The sequence below is a fragment of the Trichosurus vulpecula genome, chromosome 5 (genome assembly GCF_011100635.1).
Source record: "Trichosurus vulpecula isolate mTriVul1 chromosome 5, mTriVul1.pri, whole genome shotgun sequence".
Lineage (NCBI taxonomy): Eukaryota > Metazoa > Chordata > Mammalia > Diprotodontia > Phalangeridae > Trichosurus > Trichosurus vulpecula.
Genome location: NC_050577.1, coordinates 264,829,906 through 264,846,652, shown reverse-complemented (window position 1 = coordinate 264,846,652; position 16,747 = coordinate 264,829,906). Strand labels below are relative to the sequence as shown.

Sequence of the window (16,747 nt, the reverse complement as noted above, 5' to 3'; positions counted from 1 at the left end):
AGAGGGAAAAGGGACAAAGAAGAAAGGGAAACTACAATTGGAGGAAAAGTAGATTAAGGGAGGAATTAGTCCTAAAAGCAAATTCTAAGAATGCACAAAAAATATTTATAGCTCTTTTGTAGGTAGAAAGAATGGGAATGTGAGGAGGTATCCATCAAATGGGAAACTGATGAACAAGTTATGGTATAGAACTATGAGGGAATACTATTGTAGATAGAAGAAATAATGAAGGGAATGGTTTCAAAGAAACCTGGGAAGACATACATGAACTGATACTGAGTGAAGTAAACAGACAGAAAACAAATTATACAATGACAACAACACAGTAAAGACAAACTACTTTGAAAGAATTAAGAACTCTATTTGGTGTGCTGACCATCCATATTTCAGAAGACTAATAATGAAACATGCTGCCCACCTCCTCATAGGAAGGTGAAGGACTCAGAATGCAGAATGAGAGTGCTCTCAATTTGGATGGGAAGTTGAGGTAGGAGGTAAAAATGCAGATTTTTGCTCACTGAAAAAAAATATATATCTACATATAAATAATTTTTTCAAAAGAAATAAGTAATTGACAAAGGAACTTTGATGAAGAGAAGAATAAAAACTTCAAAACAGGTGCTATAAGGCTGAGTTGGCAACAACTGCAAGAATTAAGGCTAGCCACTAAAGGAATTTAGGTGGAATTTTTTAAACAGGGGTGCTGAAGAGGTAGTTGAAGGAACACACCAAAACCAATGGCTATGAGGAGAGCTTCTAAAATTAGACTCACCAACTGTTTTTGCACATAGACACACAACGATTCCAATTTCACTACTCTTCCATTTCCTAACAATCAGTAGGCAACACATTCAAGAAGTGCAACTCCATGGATTACTGCTACTGTCAGTCATAAACTCTTCCAACCCACTCTATAAATGAGAAAACTGAGGCCCACAGGGAGCCTAAAGACTCAAACTGCCTCTAAGTACTGAGCTCTTGCCATGCTTCCTCTTTTTAGCTCCAGCCCTCACTTTGAACACTTAAACAACCTTTCACTTCAGGTTTGGATAGGCAAGGGCTATATGAAACAGGCCAATAAGTACTATCTGTACTAAAGGGAACACAAATGTCCTTTTAAACAAATTTGATTATGGAGTAAAGAAATTAAACTTCTGCATATAATGCAGTACTTTACGATATCTAGCCCCTAAAGCTTAGTTCCAATGGAAAGCAAACTAGAGAGAAGTTCCAATTCATTTTCACGGACTGAAAAGATATTTCTAGGAATGCTAACAATGCGCTGTTGTCCTTTTCACATCACTTTAACACTTAAATGGCTTTATTATTTCACCAATGGGGATATTCTCTCCAAAGATACAGATTGATCACAATCTGTTTTCTAATCCTCTTTGACTCTTAACCACATCCTCCTATAAATCCTCTATAGGGGAGGTCCACTCAACATGCTGGAGAGCATCTTCTAGTTCACCTGACATTACAGATAACAATGACCCATAGAGATTATCTATTGGTTGTCACTCAGTATTAAAAGAAAAAATGCACATGGTAGTAATGCTCATAAATATAACCAGTTCAAAGCCTGCAAAGAGTTGGGGTGAAATATGAAAATGAGCTCTCTTGACCTCTAACCACTGGGCGGTACATGCCTCCTCTTTGCAACAAAGATAGATCTGCATGAGTCGTTTTACTGATAGAGGGAATCCCCCGAAAAAGGCTAGAAGCAATCTTGTCTTCAACTTAAAGCCTTAGAGACCTGCCTCTAGCACTAAAGAGGTTTAGTGACTTGCCCAGGGTCTCACAGTCAAGAGAATAAAATTATTTATCAAAAAATAAAGCTGTATTCATTGCTGCTCATCCTTCTTCCACATGTGCCACACAAATGGATCAATGTTGCCTTATATTCTATTTTGTATCACAATGATCTGTATTTGTATATACACACATCTACATACACACACATATATATCCCCACTAGACTATGAGCTCTATAGAGACAAGGGCCACGTCTTAATGACTTTAGTATCTATGTACACATTATAAGTGCTTAATAAAATGATGGTTGAATTGAATTGACAAAAATATAAGAATTAAAGTTTACAGTCTTACTTCAACTGCCATGGAAATATCATATATCTTATCAGTACCCTAGAATAGTCTTAAGACAATCCAAAAATCTGTGGTCTCCAAATTTTTTTGACCGTGTGAGTCCTAAGATATAACTTCCCTTCCTCTTCCTCAAAACATACTTTCTCCTGAAAACTGTTTAGATTAACAATTATCACTACATCCCATGAATTCTATTCTCATATCCCAGCAGTCTTCCATGTCCAAGCAGAAGTTACTGCAGCAGCCTCGGCTCTGCTCCCAGCATCTCTACAAAGTGCTGAAAAGCTGCATCCTACAGGTGCAGGAGGAATAATCCAAAGTAATAACAGTCCCCAAGAACTATCCCATTCAATCCACTCTGGCCAGGTCAAAAAAAGCTAACAGAAGTCCTAAACAAGAACCAAAAAAATAAATTCAGGATAACTCATAGTACTCAGGAAGCCTTTTCTTCTTTCCACTTTTAAATATAAATTGAATGGAGATGGTTTATAAAACATTGAAAAAAAGGGGGGGGGGGAGAAAAGATTGGGAAAATGAGAGAGAAGCCAAAGTTGCTTGAAATCCATTCCTCCTGCTACTTTTAGGGAAAGCTGTCCTCAAGAGATAAGGGGCTTGGGGAAAGGAGGGAGGAAGCTTAAGAGTTTCTAAGCAATTGTCTCCAAATGAGCCTAAACAGGACTCGCACACACATAGTGCATTAGAAACTTACACATCTTCCTTCTACTGGGAAAACCCAAGTTCTAGAAATTGAAGCTGCCTTATTCAACAGTACTCACTACACACCACCATCATCACCACTACTACCACCACCATCACTCCATACCCTTTTCCCACCAGGAAGTAGAAGAAACTCATTATTTTTCTTATTAGATGATCCATCAAGGTTCAAGGGAAGATCCTGAGACTAGGAGTAAAACTGCAAAACTTGACTAAGGGAAGGCATTCCGCCCCTAAAAACATTACCACTTTCACATATTTCTTTGACCCAACATCCTCACTCCTTTAAAGCAGACTTTATCCACGGACCTGTAAGCACTAATAGACAACGCTAATACTGGCCATTCTTTAGAAAAGCAGCCCAAGATTTCAATCTCATGACTAGAACTGAGGAAAGAACTCATTTTTATACATTTGGATCAATGTGTTCTTTGTCATCATGTTTCCACATAACAGCAGCAAACCTACATTTGGACTCGAGCAAAATTTTCAAAATTGTTTACTCCTAGGGAAAAAAGGTTGGGGACACACGGTAAGCACTTAATAAATGTTTGCTGAACAAATATATAAATGGCTCTTACTGTCAAACACAAGCAGCTGGGATATCAGTCTTGTAATTAAAGAATTCCTGTCCTCCCCATCCCCACTGCACAGCAAAAGGGGCAGAATGCAACTGAAAGGAAACATGGATTGACAGAACCAGTTTCCGCTAGAACTTTTTTTCTACTTGCACACCACTAGTAAGTGTCATTAACAGGTGTAAGACATAAGGAGGGAGGAAGGCAAACAGGAAGAGTACATGTTGAGCAGTAAAAAGTCACCAATGATTGTATCTCCTGGCACCAGCGCCACAAGTTGCCTATCTCTCTCTCTCTCTCTGTCTCTCTCTCTCTCTCTCTCTCTCTCTCACACACACACACACACACACTCGCTATCAGACCATGGACATTTTTACTGGGACTCCACAAGTCTCAATAAAAGGGACAGAAACTCTGAGGTTCCCTACATTTTTTTTAAAGTTCAATGTGTCATCTCTTTCCTCCATAGTTTTCTTGTTGCCTACAATCATCACTCAAGAATCAGAGATTTCCCCAATTTTTAATCAGATCTACATGAAGAAAACTCTAACTTTAATCCAATTTAGATATGAATTTTAAAATATCTTCTGTTTCAATGTCTTTATCATACTTCAGAAGTTAGCTTTTTCTTACTATACCTATTACTGTATTGCTACTTCATTGACTGAAGCTGTAGAACCAACCTGTGGTGAATACTTAAATAACTGACTTTTTTGACCCTGAAGGATGCACAACTGTCTTCAGGAGCCCAAAAGTGAATTCATCAAAGTGAAAGGAACCTTTTGGATTACCTAGTCCAACCCGCAATTGCTGGACAAGTGTAGATGCAGTTTTTCCTGCCTTGGAAATGCCACACTGCCTATCTGCAAACACCAGTTTAGAAACTCATTGACATTGGTAGAGTTTAAAGCACTTCAACCCCTCTCCCTCCCAGTTTCTCCTGGGCTCTGCCCAAGTGGGAACAGGGCAAAGAAATAAGAACCCCAGGCAGCATCTCCACCACCCCTCCCCCCACTCCTATCGTGGCTATTCACGAGGGAACGACACTTTTCCAGACCCGCCTGTCCAGCCACAGGTTGCCCCCCGACCCGACCCGGTCCCCGAGGCCTCCCTCCAACCCGAGGGGAGTCCCCAGTCGAGGATCACCTCCTGTGCCCCCTCCCAGATGCCCGGGTCTGCCCCCTTGGGGTGTCCCGGTCCTCATATGCCTCTCTCGGGGGTCTAGCCCTCCCCTCCCCCCGCCCCCGCTGCGCCCCTGCCCTGCCCTCCCCTGGGGCCCCCTCCCTCACTGTTGTAGCCCCAGGGGCCGCGCGCGCTACCCCTCACTCAGGCTTACTCACCCTCCCGCGGGGGGGGGGGTGCGGGGGGGAGTGCGCTGCGCCGCCCCCTCCCCACTCCTCCCGTCCCCTCCGCCCCGTACAGTTCCCCTCCTGCCGCTCCCCTCCTGCCCCTCCCCTCACACGGGCCCCAGCCCTGCCTGCCTCCTCACCGGGCTCCGGCTCCGGCCCGTCCGGGCGGCGCGCTCCCGGGGGCGGGTTCTTCTTAGCGGGGTTTCCCCCGGGGCCCGGGGCAGGGGGAGGGGGCCGGGCCAGGCCGGGCCGGGGAGGGGGGGAGGGGGAAGGGGCTGGGGGAAAAGGGGGGAGGGGAAGAAGGGGGAGAAAAGGGGAGAAACCAAACCCGGAAAGGGGAGAAAAGGGGGGGGAAAAACCAGAAGGGGAAGAAAGGCCCAGAGTCCGCCCCCTCCCCCCCGCTGCGGCCTGCGCGCTACGTCACCGCGCTCTGCGTCCTCGTCACCGCAGCCTGCGGTCTGCGCGTCACCGCGGCCTGCGTATCCCTCCCTTGGCCCTCCCGCCCCCCCCCCCCACCGGCCAGCATGCTCACACTCTCACACCTGCTCCAGTCTCTGCTGTGCCGACCACCCCCCCTTTTCACCCAGGCGTTGCCTTGGGAACTGTAGGAGGCAGGCTAAGCTCTCCAGATCCACTTTAATAAGCTTACTGGGGTCCCAGGGACCTCCCAAGCACCTAAACCCACAGGGATCCCTGGATCGCCAAGCCACCTCCCAAAGCCACGGTCCTTTTCCCACCAAGGTCCATCCGTTCAAGTTCTGTCCCTTCCAGACCGATGGTCCTTTAGCATTGGTGCTCTTGGCTTTCTCTCCCTCCTTCCTTGACTTCCTTCAAGTCTCCACCTCCTGGCTTCCCAGGCTCCCTTCAGGTCCCGGCTAAAATCCCACCTTCTACTGAAAGCCTTTCTCGGTCTCTTTTAATTCTAGTGCCGTCTGCTCTCTCTCGCTTATCTCCTATTTATCCTCGTTTGTACATTAGTTGTTCGTGTGTTGTCTCCCCCATTTAGACTGTCAGATCCTTGAGAACTGGGACGGTCTTTTATCATTTCTTTGTATACCCAGTACCTAGCACATAGGAGGCGCTCGATAAAAGTTTATTGGCTAACTCACTTGGACTCTCAGCTGAAATCCCACCTTTCCCAGTCCTCCTTAATCTTAGTGCCTCCGCTCTGAGATTAGCTCCTATTTATCCTATGTTTATCATATTCGCACGTACTAGTTGTCTCTCCCATTGGTCTGTGAGCTCCTCGAAGGCAGGGATTCGTTTGTGCCTTTACTTGTATTCCCAGCTAGAGAGTACTGTGCTCTTTGACTTGACTTGTTGCCTCGTGTCTTCCTTGTTGCCTGAGCTCCTCCAGATCCACAGCGTCTATCTACCCAAATGAAGGAATGGATGAACAGGAGAAATATATTACAGAATAGTAGAAATAACAACGCCTGACATTTATGTAATACTTTAAGTCAACAAGTATTTATTTTTTAAATTCATTCATCTTTAGTTTTCATTATTCACTTCCATAAAATTTTGAATTCTAAATTTTCTCCCCATCTCTCCCCTCACCCACACAACAAGCATTTATTAAGCATGAATTGAGTACTAGGCACCGTGCTGAGCGCCAGAGATACCAAGAAAGGCGGAAAGAGTCCCTGCCTTCAAGGAGCTCACAGACTAACAACTGTATACAAACAAGCTACATACGGGATAAATTGGAGATAAGCTCAGAGGGAAGGCAGTAACATTCACGGGGACCAGCATGGGCTTTTTGGTTTGCAAAATGCTTTCTATGCGGGTTCTTTTCTAATCCTGTGAGGTAGGAGCAGGTCTCATCTGTCCCTGCTCCACTATTTTCATTTCGCTTGAAAGACAGCAGGATGAGATAGTATAAAATTCTACCAGAGGAAGAAGACCTAGATTCTAACCCTTCCATGAATCTACTCCGCCCATTCTACTGCATACTGTGTGACCTTGGGAAAGTTGTCACCTTTCAGCTGTAGCTTTCTCATCTGTAAAATGCTGGGTTGTTGTAAAGTTCAATTGAAATTAAAAGTGGGGCAGCTAGGTGGCACCAGCCCTGGAGTCAGTAGGACCTGAGTTCAAATTCGACCTCAGACACTTGACACACTTCCTAGCTGTGTGACCTTGAACAAGTCACTTAACCCCAATTGCCTTGTCTTTCTCCCTCCAAAAAAAAAAATTAAAAGTGGAAAGGCTTCTCTAAACTGTATTGTTATCATTTCTATCTCCACCAGGGAGCCCCTGAGGGAGAAGAGAAAGCCTTGGGGCTGATGGTATGTAGGGGCAGCATTCTCCAGAGTGAGAATGGACTTGTTAAGTAGTTAGGAATTCTGAGTCCAGAAAAAAAAATTCAATTGAGTGAGAGGCAGGGCTGGAGCACAGGGGAAAGTCTGCTCTCTTCTGCCAGGCTACCCTGCTAAGGTTGAGGCTTGAAAGGTGTAGGAAGAGCACATGCCTAGTGGTAAAAGAACAGTGGGTCCAAGGAATCCTCACCCCAGGTTGGTTTTCTTCAGTCACACTATCCTAGTTACAGCTTTGGGTGTGAGAGAAGCAGGGAGTTATCTTCCACCGTGTGTGTGTGTGTGTGTGTGTGTGTGTGTGTGTGTGTGTGCGCGCGCGCGCGCGCGCACGCGTGTGTTTTGGGAGATAAAAGAGAAGAATAAATCTCATCACTGGGAGTCCTATAACCCAAGCAGAACAATTCTAAGTATGAGCTATCCCCAATGTAAAAACCTCTTTCCTAACTCACAGATGCCCTACCTGAGACATTTTTTTTTTGCTTAGCTTTATCTCTCTTTCTATGCTTCCCCAAACTAACTCACTGTGGAATCACCTGGCCAAGTGCCAAAGTGTTCTATACAGAAAAGCTCAAGCTACAACAGAGACTAGGAATACTTGGAGAATGAGTCAAAGAGTAAGAGGATAGAAGGGGGATGGAGAAGTGAATGTAGAGAGAGAAGCAAAGATGAGAAGTGTCAAGGAAACATTTTAACAGTAAATTAATGGTATGCAAATGCTTCTTTTATGGCATATTACAATTGTTTGCTTAATTTCCCTGTTTGAGGCTCTCCTGTCTCCAATACATCTTCCACTCAAATATTCAAAATACCCAAATAGACGAGTGATTCCAGTAATATGGATGTTTCCTCCAGTGATGCAGCATTATAGACCGTCCATGTCTGCCCTTCCTGGGGGACTCTTATACAAGAATTCTCACAAATAGCTACAGAGGGTGCACCCAACATTCTGGAAGCTTTATTCACTTTCTTCTAACACTGAGAGGATATCAAACTCAGGTTGTTCCCCTTCACCCTTAACAGTTGACTAACCCAACTTCTTTTATTTCTCTAATAACATCTTGTATATCCTTTATTTCTTTGATGTCTTTTACTTCCACCTCCAAATTTTCTTATTTATTATATATCGAAGACAACTTATATCCATTATGACCTCCATTGTCTTCTGTGTGGTATTAATTTTTATACTTCAAAGACTATTGTTCTATATTTTATAGCCTTACAACAGCAGGTAGAATATCAGCATTTAAAAGGTGATCCTTTGCTTCTAGGAGAAGTTTGGGGTCATTAAAAGAACTTTATATTCTCCTAAAGGCAATCCAGCCTATTCTTTTATTCCTGTTTATTTCTGGGCCCAATTTCTCAACTATTTATGCTACATATCCTAATGTTAATATTGATGGACAAGCTCTATAGATTGTGTATCCAACTTTTTGTCATAATCTTAGTGACAGACATTCTTCATCTACTTGGTCTTTCCTATATGGATTATCAGGCCAAACTCTTTTGCATGAGTACAGAGAACTCTTTTTTTAATTTTTTTATAATTTTTTTTTATTTTTAGTTTACAACACTCAGTTTCACAAGTTTTCGGGTTTCTCTCCCTCCTTCTCCTCCCTCCTCCCCCCCAAGACAGAATGTAATCCAATGTAGGTTCTACATATACCTTCACATCAAACGTATTCACATAATAGTCCAGTTGTAAAGAAGAATTATAACCAATGGAATGAATCATGAGAAAGAAGAAACAAAACTGAGCTGGGCGCCTGAAACCAGCGGAGATCCCCAGGCCTCCCAGGACAGGACAGGAGTCTATCGAAGCGACGAGAGGCAGCAGTGCAGCACCTGTAGCCATGAAACAACTACTCCTGAGGCTTGCAGCCCAAAGGTTTGAAACTTGCCTTCTTGAACTTCCAGGAGACATAATGGCCAGGTAAACAGCTCTCATCCCTCCCTCCCTGACCCAGATAGAATTCCTTGGGAAAAACTCTGGAATAGAGGAGACAGAAGTGGGGCTTCAGTAGCCAAACAGTGGGAATTCCTGAGTCCCAGAAGGGTGGAGCCAGCAAGGGTCAACACCAGGAACCCAGGCATGCCTTTGCACAGCCAGGAGAAGTGGCAAACACCAGCACAGAATGACTGAAACCATCAGTGCTGGAGAGTAGCCCCAGGGGAAGAGGAGACTTCCCACAGCCAGATGACCCCTCCCCCACACATCAGGAAACCGAAGGCCACAACACACAAAGCCAGTAACTAGGCTCACAATTCCCAGAACAAGAAACACATGACAGAGTTCCCTGAGCCCCAAAAGCAGAAATCCGCTGTAAAGCCAGGAAAAAGCTAACCAACATGAAGAAGAACACAAAAAAAAACTGAGGACCCTTGATTCTTTTTGTGGAGACAGAGAAGATCAAAATACCAATTCAGAAGAGGATAGCATTGACACTATACCCACATCTGATACCGCAGAAGGGAATGTGAACTGGTCTCAAGCCCAAAAAGCATTCCTGGAAGAGCTAAAGGATGATTTTAAAAACCAATTTAGGGAGGTAAAAGAAAAAATGTTAAAAAAAAAACATGGATGAGATCAAATCTTTAAAAAGTAAAATTGGAAAAATGGCTAAGGAGATTCAGAATCTAACTAGAGAAAATGAGACCCTGAAAGGTAAAATCAACCAATAGGAAAAGGAGACTCAAAAGTAAAATGAAAACAGCAATTCATTAAAAATTAGAATTGAGCAAGTAGAAGCTAATGACTCTATAAGGCATCAAGAAGTAGTCAAAAAAATGTAAAGAATGAAAAAATAGAAGAAAATGTGAAATATCTGATTGGAAAAACAACTGACCTGGAAAATAGATCTAAGAGAGACAACCTAAGAATTGTTGGTCTACTGGAAAGCCACAATGAAAAAAAGAGCCTGGACAGTATGTTCCAAGAAATTATCAAAGATAACTGCCTAGAGGTCCTAGAACCAGAGGGGAAAATAGTCATTGAAAGAATCCACCAATCACCCCCTGAAAGAGATCCCAAATTGAAAACTCCAAGAAATATTACAGCCAAATTTCAGAATTATCGAGTCAAGGAGAAAATACTGCAAGCAGCCAAAAAGAAACAATTCAAATATTGTGGAACTACAGTCAGGATCATGCAGGATCTTTTGGCTTCCACATTAAATGACAGGAGAAATTGGAATATGATATTCCAAAGGGCAAAAGATCTTGGACTACAACCAAGGATCAACTACCCAGCAAAACTGAGCATAATTTTTCAGGCAAGGAGATTGACATTCAACGAAATAAAGGAATTCCAGACCTTCCTGATGAAAAGGCCAGAACTCAATGGAAAATTTGATCTTCAAATACAAAACTCAAGAGAGACATAAAAAGGTAAACAGGGGGAAAAAACCTTGTCAATCAATAAGGGCAAATTGTTTACATCCTTATATAGGATTACATTGTTTTATATATGTTTTATATATATATATATGTCAATCTTGAGAACAGTACAGTTATTAAAACAATTGAAAAGGATACACATAGACTGTTGGTGTCAGTATAAAATAACTGATATAATGATAAAAAACATAATTAAGACATGTAAAGGGAGGGTTCTGGGTGAAGAGGTAAGAAGGTAGTACAAAAGCACAAATTATATCATATGAAGAAACACAAAAACATATTATAATAGAGGGAAAGAAAGGAGGGAGAAGAGTAGTATATGAGCTTTACTCTCATCAGATTTGGTTCAAGAAGAGAATAACATACTCTTGATAAGAATAGAAATCAAACTTGTCCTACAGGCAGTAGGAGGGGAAAGAGGGGAAAAAAAGGAGGGGTGGTCAGAAGGTAGGGAAGAAGTAGCAAGGAGAAAAGGGTAAGATAAGGGAGGGAAATCAAGAGGGAGGGTAAATTGAGGAAGGTGGTGGTCAAAAGCAAAACTCTTTTGAGGAGTGGAAAGGAGGAGGGAGAAATAAAAACATAAATGGTGGGGAGGGGAAACAGGATGGAGAAAAAGACACAGCTTGTAATCATAACTATGAATGTGAATAGGATGAACTCTCCCATAAAGCGGAGGTGGATAGCAGAATGGATTAAAAACCAGAATCCTACAATATGTGGTTTACAAGAAATACATTTGAAACAGGGATACACACAGAGTAAAAGTAAAAGGATGGAGTAGAATATATTGTGCTTCAGCTAAAGTAAAAAAAAAAGCAGGAGTAGCAATCCTAATCTCAGACAAAGCAAAAGCAAAGATAGATCTAATTAAAAGAGGTAAGAAAGGACACTACATCCTGCTAAAAGGCACCATAGATAATGAAGCAATATCATTATTTAACATATATGCACCAAGTGGTATAGCATGCAGATTCTTAGAGGAGAAGTTAAGGGAGTTACAGGTAGAAATAGACAACAACACCATACTACTGGGGAACCTCAACCTCCCTCTCTCTGAACTTGATAAATCTAACCTCAAAATAAACAAGAAAGAAGTTAAGGAGATAAAAAGGAATATACTTTTTCTCAGCGATACATGGCACATACTCAAAAACTGACCATGTACTAGGGCATAAAAACCTTACAATCCAGTGCAGAAAGGCAGAAATAGTTAATGCACCCTTCTCAGATCATGATGCAATAAAAATTATTTGTAATAAAGGACCAAGGAAAGATAAACTAAAAATTAATTGGGAACTAAATAATCTAATCCTAAAGAATGAGCAGGTCAAAGAACAAATCATAGAAACAATTAATAACTTCATTCAAGAGAATGACAATAATGAGATAACATACCAAAACTTATGGGATGCAGCAAAAGCAGTTCTTAGGGGAAGTTTTATATCTCTAAATGCTTACATGAATAAAATAGAGAAAAAGGGGATCAATGAAATAGGCATGCAACTGAAAAAAACTAGAAAAAGAACAAATTGAAAGTCTCCAATTAGATACCAAATTAGAAACACTGAAAATCAAAGGAGAGATTAATAAAATTGAAATCAAAAAAACTATTGAACTAATAAATAAAACTAAGAGCTGGTTATATGAAAAAACCAATAAAACTGATAAACCCTTGGTCAACTTGATTAAAAAAAAAAGAAAGAAGAAAACCAAATTACCAGTATCAAAAATGAAAAGGGTGAATTCACCTCCAATGAAGAGGAAGTTTAAACAATAATCAGGAATTATTTTGCTCAACTGTATGCCCATAAATTTGATAACCTCAGGGAAATGGATGAATATTTACAAAAATACAAATTGCCCAGGTTAACCGAAGAGGAAGTAAATTACTAAATAACCCCATTTCAGAAAAAGAAATTGAGCAAGCCATCAATGAACTCCCTAGGAAAAAAATCTCCAGAGCCAGATGGTTTTACATGTGAATTCTATCAAACATTTAAAGAACAATTAATTCCTATACTTTATAGACTATTTGGGAAAATAGGCAAAGAAGGAATCCTACCAAATTCTTTTTATGACACAAATATGGCACTAATACCTAAACCAGGAAGATTCAAAACAGAGAAAGGAAATTATAGACCAATTTCCCTAATGAATGTTGATGCAAAAATTTTAAATAAAATATTAGAAAAAGATTGCAGGAACTTATCAGGAGAATAATACACTATGACCAGATAGGATTTATTCCAGGAATGCAAGGCTGGTTCAATATTAGGAAAACTATCAGCATAATTGATCATATCAATAACAAAACTAGCAGAAACTATTTGATTATCTCAATAGATGCAGAAAAAGCTTTTGACAAAATACAACACCCATTCCTATAAAAACACTAGAAAGCATAGGAATAAATGGAGTCTTCCTTAAAATTATAAATAGCATCTACCTAAAACCATCAGCAAGCATTATATGTAATGCAGATAAGCTAGATGCATTCCCAATAAGATTCGGGGTGAAACAAGGATGTCCATTATTACCCCTATTATTCAATTTGGTACTAGAAATGTGTTAGCCTTAGCATTAAGAGAAGAAAAAGAAATTGAAGGAATTAAAATAGGCAAAGAAGAAACTAAATTATCACTTTTTGCAGATGATATGATGATTTACTTAGAGAATCCTAGAGATTCAAGTAAAAAACTACTTGAAATAATAAACAACTTTAGCAAAGTTTCAGGATACAAAATAAACCAACATAAATCCTCAGCATTCCTACATATTACTAACAAAGCCAAACAGCAAGAGATAGAAAGAGAAATTCCATTTAAACTTACTGTAGACACTATAAAATATTTGGGAGTCTACCTGCCAAGACAAACCCAGGGCCTATATGAACACTATTAGAAAACACTTCTCACACAAAAAGTCAGATCTAAATAAATTGAATAACATCAGATGCTCATGGTTAGGCCAACCTAATATAAGAAAAATGACAATTTTACCTAAATTAATTTACTTATTCAGTGCCATACCAATTGAACTACCAAAGAATTATTTTACAGAGCTGAATAAAATAATAACGAAATTTATCTGGAAGAACAAAAAGTCCAGAATATCAAGGGAACTAATGAAAAGAAATGCTAGGGAAGGTAGCCTAGCCATACCAGATATCAAACTGTACTATAAAGCATCAGTCATCAAAACTACCTGGTACTGGCTAAGAAACAGAGTGGTAGATCAGTGGAATAGGTTAGGTACACAAGACGCAGAAGTCAACGACTACAGCAATCTACTCTTATAAACCCAAAGAATCCAGCTTCTGGGCTAGGAATTCACTATTTCACAAAAACTGCCAGGAAAATTGGAAAATGGTATGGCAGAAACTGGACATAGACCAATATCTTACACTGTATACCAAAATAAAGTCAAAATGGGTTCATGATTTAGGAATAAAGGCTGATACTATAAGCAATTTGGGAGAGTAAGGAATAGTTTACCTATCAGATCTATGGGAAAGGGAAGAATTCATGACCGAACAAGAGATAAGAGAGCATCACAAAATGAAAAATGGATAATTTTGATTATGTTAAACTGAAAAGTTTTTGTACAAACAAAGCCAATGCGATGAAGATTAGGAGGGAAGCAGAAAATTTCCGAGAAAATCTTTACAACCAATGTCTCTGATAAAGGCCCCTTATATAAAATATACTGAGGGAACTGAGCCAAATTTATAGGAATAAAAGCCATTCCCCAATTGAGAAATGGTCAAAGGATATGAACAGGCAGTTTTCAGAGGAAGAAATTAAAGATAGCTATAAGCATATGAAAAAAATGCACTAAATCACTATTGATTAGAGAAATGCAAATCAAAACAACTCTTAGGTACCACATCTCTCCTGTCAGATTGGCCAACATGACAAAACAGGAAAATTATAAATACTGGAGAGGATATGGGAAAATTGGAACATTAATACATTGTTGGTGGAGTTGTGAACAGATCCAGCCATTTTGGAGAGCAATTTGGAGCTATGCCCAAAGGGCTATAAAAATGTGCATACCCTTTGACCCAGCAATACCACTCTTGGGCTATATCCCAAAGAGATCACACAACCTGTATGTACAAAAATATTTATAGCAGCTCTTTTTGTGGTGGCAAACAATTGGAAATCAAGGAGATGCCCATCAATTGGGGAATGGCTAAACAAATTATGGTATAGGAATGTAATGGAATACCATTGTGCTATAAGAAATGGGGAAGACACAGACTTCATAATAACTTGGAAAGACCTGCATGATATGATGCTGAGTGAGAGAAGCAGAACCAGGAGAACATTGTACACAACCCCAAACATATTGATTCTGTGATGACTAACTTTAATAGACTTGGCTCTCCTCAGCAATACAAGGCTCAAAGATAGCTCCAAAGGACTCATGATGGAAAAAGCTAGCTACATCCAGAGAAAGAACTGTGGAATCTGAATGCAGACTGAGGCAAACTATTTGCTCTTTTTTCTCTTCTTTTTTGGTTTTGTTTCTTCTCTCTCATGATTCATTCCATTGCTCATAATTCTTCTTTGCAACTCGACTATTGTGTAAATAAGTTTAATGCGAAGGTTTATATAGACTCTATATCGGACTGCATGCTGTTTTGGGGGGAGGGGAGAGGGGAGTGAAGGGAGGAAAATTTGAAACTCAAGAACATGTAGAAGTAAGTGTTGTAAACTAAAAATAAAAAATCTAATTAAAAGAAATCACACAAAATGAAGAACCTACAAAGAGTCTACAGAGAATGGCAGAAAATTTACAGACAAGAATTAAAGGATAAATTGCAATACTAAAAAGAAGAAGAATAGGAGGAGGAGGAGGAGAAGGAGGAGGAGGAGGAAGAAGAAGAAGAAGAAGAAGAAGAAGAAGAAGAAGAAGAAGAAGAAGAAGAAGAAGAAGAAGAAGAAGAAGAAGAAGAAGAAGAAGAAGAAAGGAAACCAAAAAAGAAGGAAAAAAAGAGAGCAAATAGTTTGCAGTCAGACTCCATAATACTTTCTCTGGATGTGCATAGCTTTTTCCATCATGGAGCTGTCTTTGAACCTGGCATTGATGAGAAGAGTCAAGTCTATCAAAGTACACCATGTCTGTAATCATGCATAATGACCTCCTAGTTCTGCTCCCCTCACTCAACCCCAGTTCATATAAGTCTTTCCAGATTATTATGAAGTCCGTCTGCTCCTCATTTCTTATTGCACAATAGTATTCCATTACATTCATATACCACAACTTGTTTAGCCATTCCCCAATTGATGGGCATGCCCTTGATGTCCAATTCTTTGCCACCCCAAAAAGAGCCACTATAAATATTTTTGTACATATGGGTCCATTTCCAACTTGTATGATCTCTTTGAGATATAGCTCTAGAAGTGGTATTGCTGGGTCAAAGGGTATGCACAAGTACAGAGAGGAGTCTCTTCAGTGATCTGCATTCCGATGCAAGTGGTACAGCAAGTGGTACAATGTCATCTACAAATAATAATGATAATTATTATAATTATAGTTATAATTATGATAGCTAACATTTATATAGCACTTACTATATGCCAAGCACTGTGCTAAGCACTTCATGATTATCTCATTTGATATCCACAACAACCCTGGGAAGCAGGTGCTATTATTATCCCCATTTTAAAGATAAGGAAACTGAGATAAATAGGGGAATATAGAGGACTTCACCATCCATCTCTTCAACTTGGACACTGCACTGCATCTCTCCTTCACAGTGCCAAACACTGTACACATATATCTCCCTGTTTTATGCCTTGCCTCATATTTATCACCAGTGGGTCACTGAACAAGGTTATCTCTGTTGTTATACCTTTCAAGAAATCTTGAATTATATTGGTATATGGATAGAAACCATCTTGTTGAAAGAGAGCCTTTAGGGCAGTGTTTTACTCTATTGGATTCCAGATCAAATAGATATTTTCATAATTAACAAATAGTAAGCACAATGGGATCTTTTATTCTCTACATCTTTCAGTCAATTGCTTGATGGTAAAGATGACATCCTCATTGAGGATGTCATTATTACCTGTGTGGATGATTCTTATAAACTGACAAAATAATCTTCCTTAATCATAGGTCAGACCAAGTTCTTCCTCTGCTTAGGAAACACTGTTGCTGGTGGTCAGTTGTGTCCAACTCTTTGTGACCCCATTTGTGGTAGTTTGCCATTTCCTTCTCCAGCTCCTTTTACGGATGAGAAAACTGAGTCAAACAGGGTTAAGTAACTTGCCCA

General features: G+C 40.2%; 1 protein-coding gene across 8 annotated transcripts in view; it reads right to left on the bottom strand.

Moving 5' to 3' along the window:
- R3HDM2 (R3H domain containing 2) overlaps positions 1-5,159 on the bottom strand; it is a 166,106-nt gene extending 160,947 nt beyond the window's left edge. For 7 of the 8 annotated variants that reach the window (XM_036759542.1, XM_036759545.1, XM_036759543.1 and 4 more), the window contains exon 1: positions 4,894-4,960. The gene's annotated coding sequence lies outside the window, so the exon portion shown is untranslated. Of the gene's footprint in view, positions 1-4,893 lie in introns of all 8 variants that reach the window. The other variant, XM_036759546.1, reaches the window with a different exon arrangement.
- Positions 5,160-16,747: the final 11,588 nt, after the last annotated feature.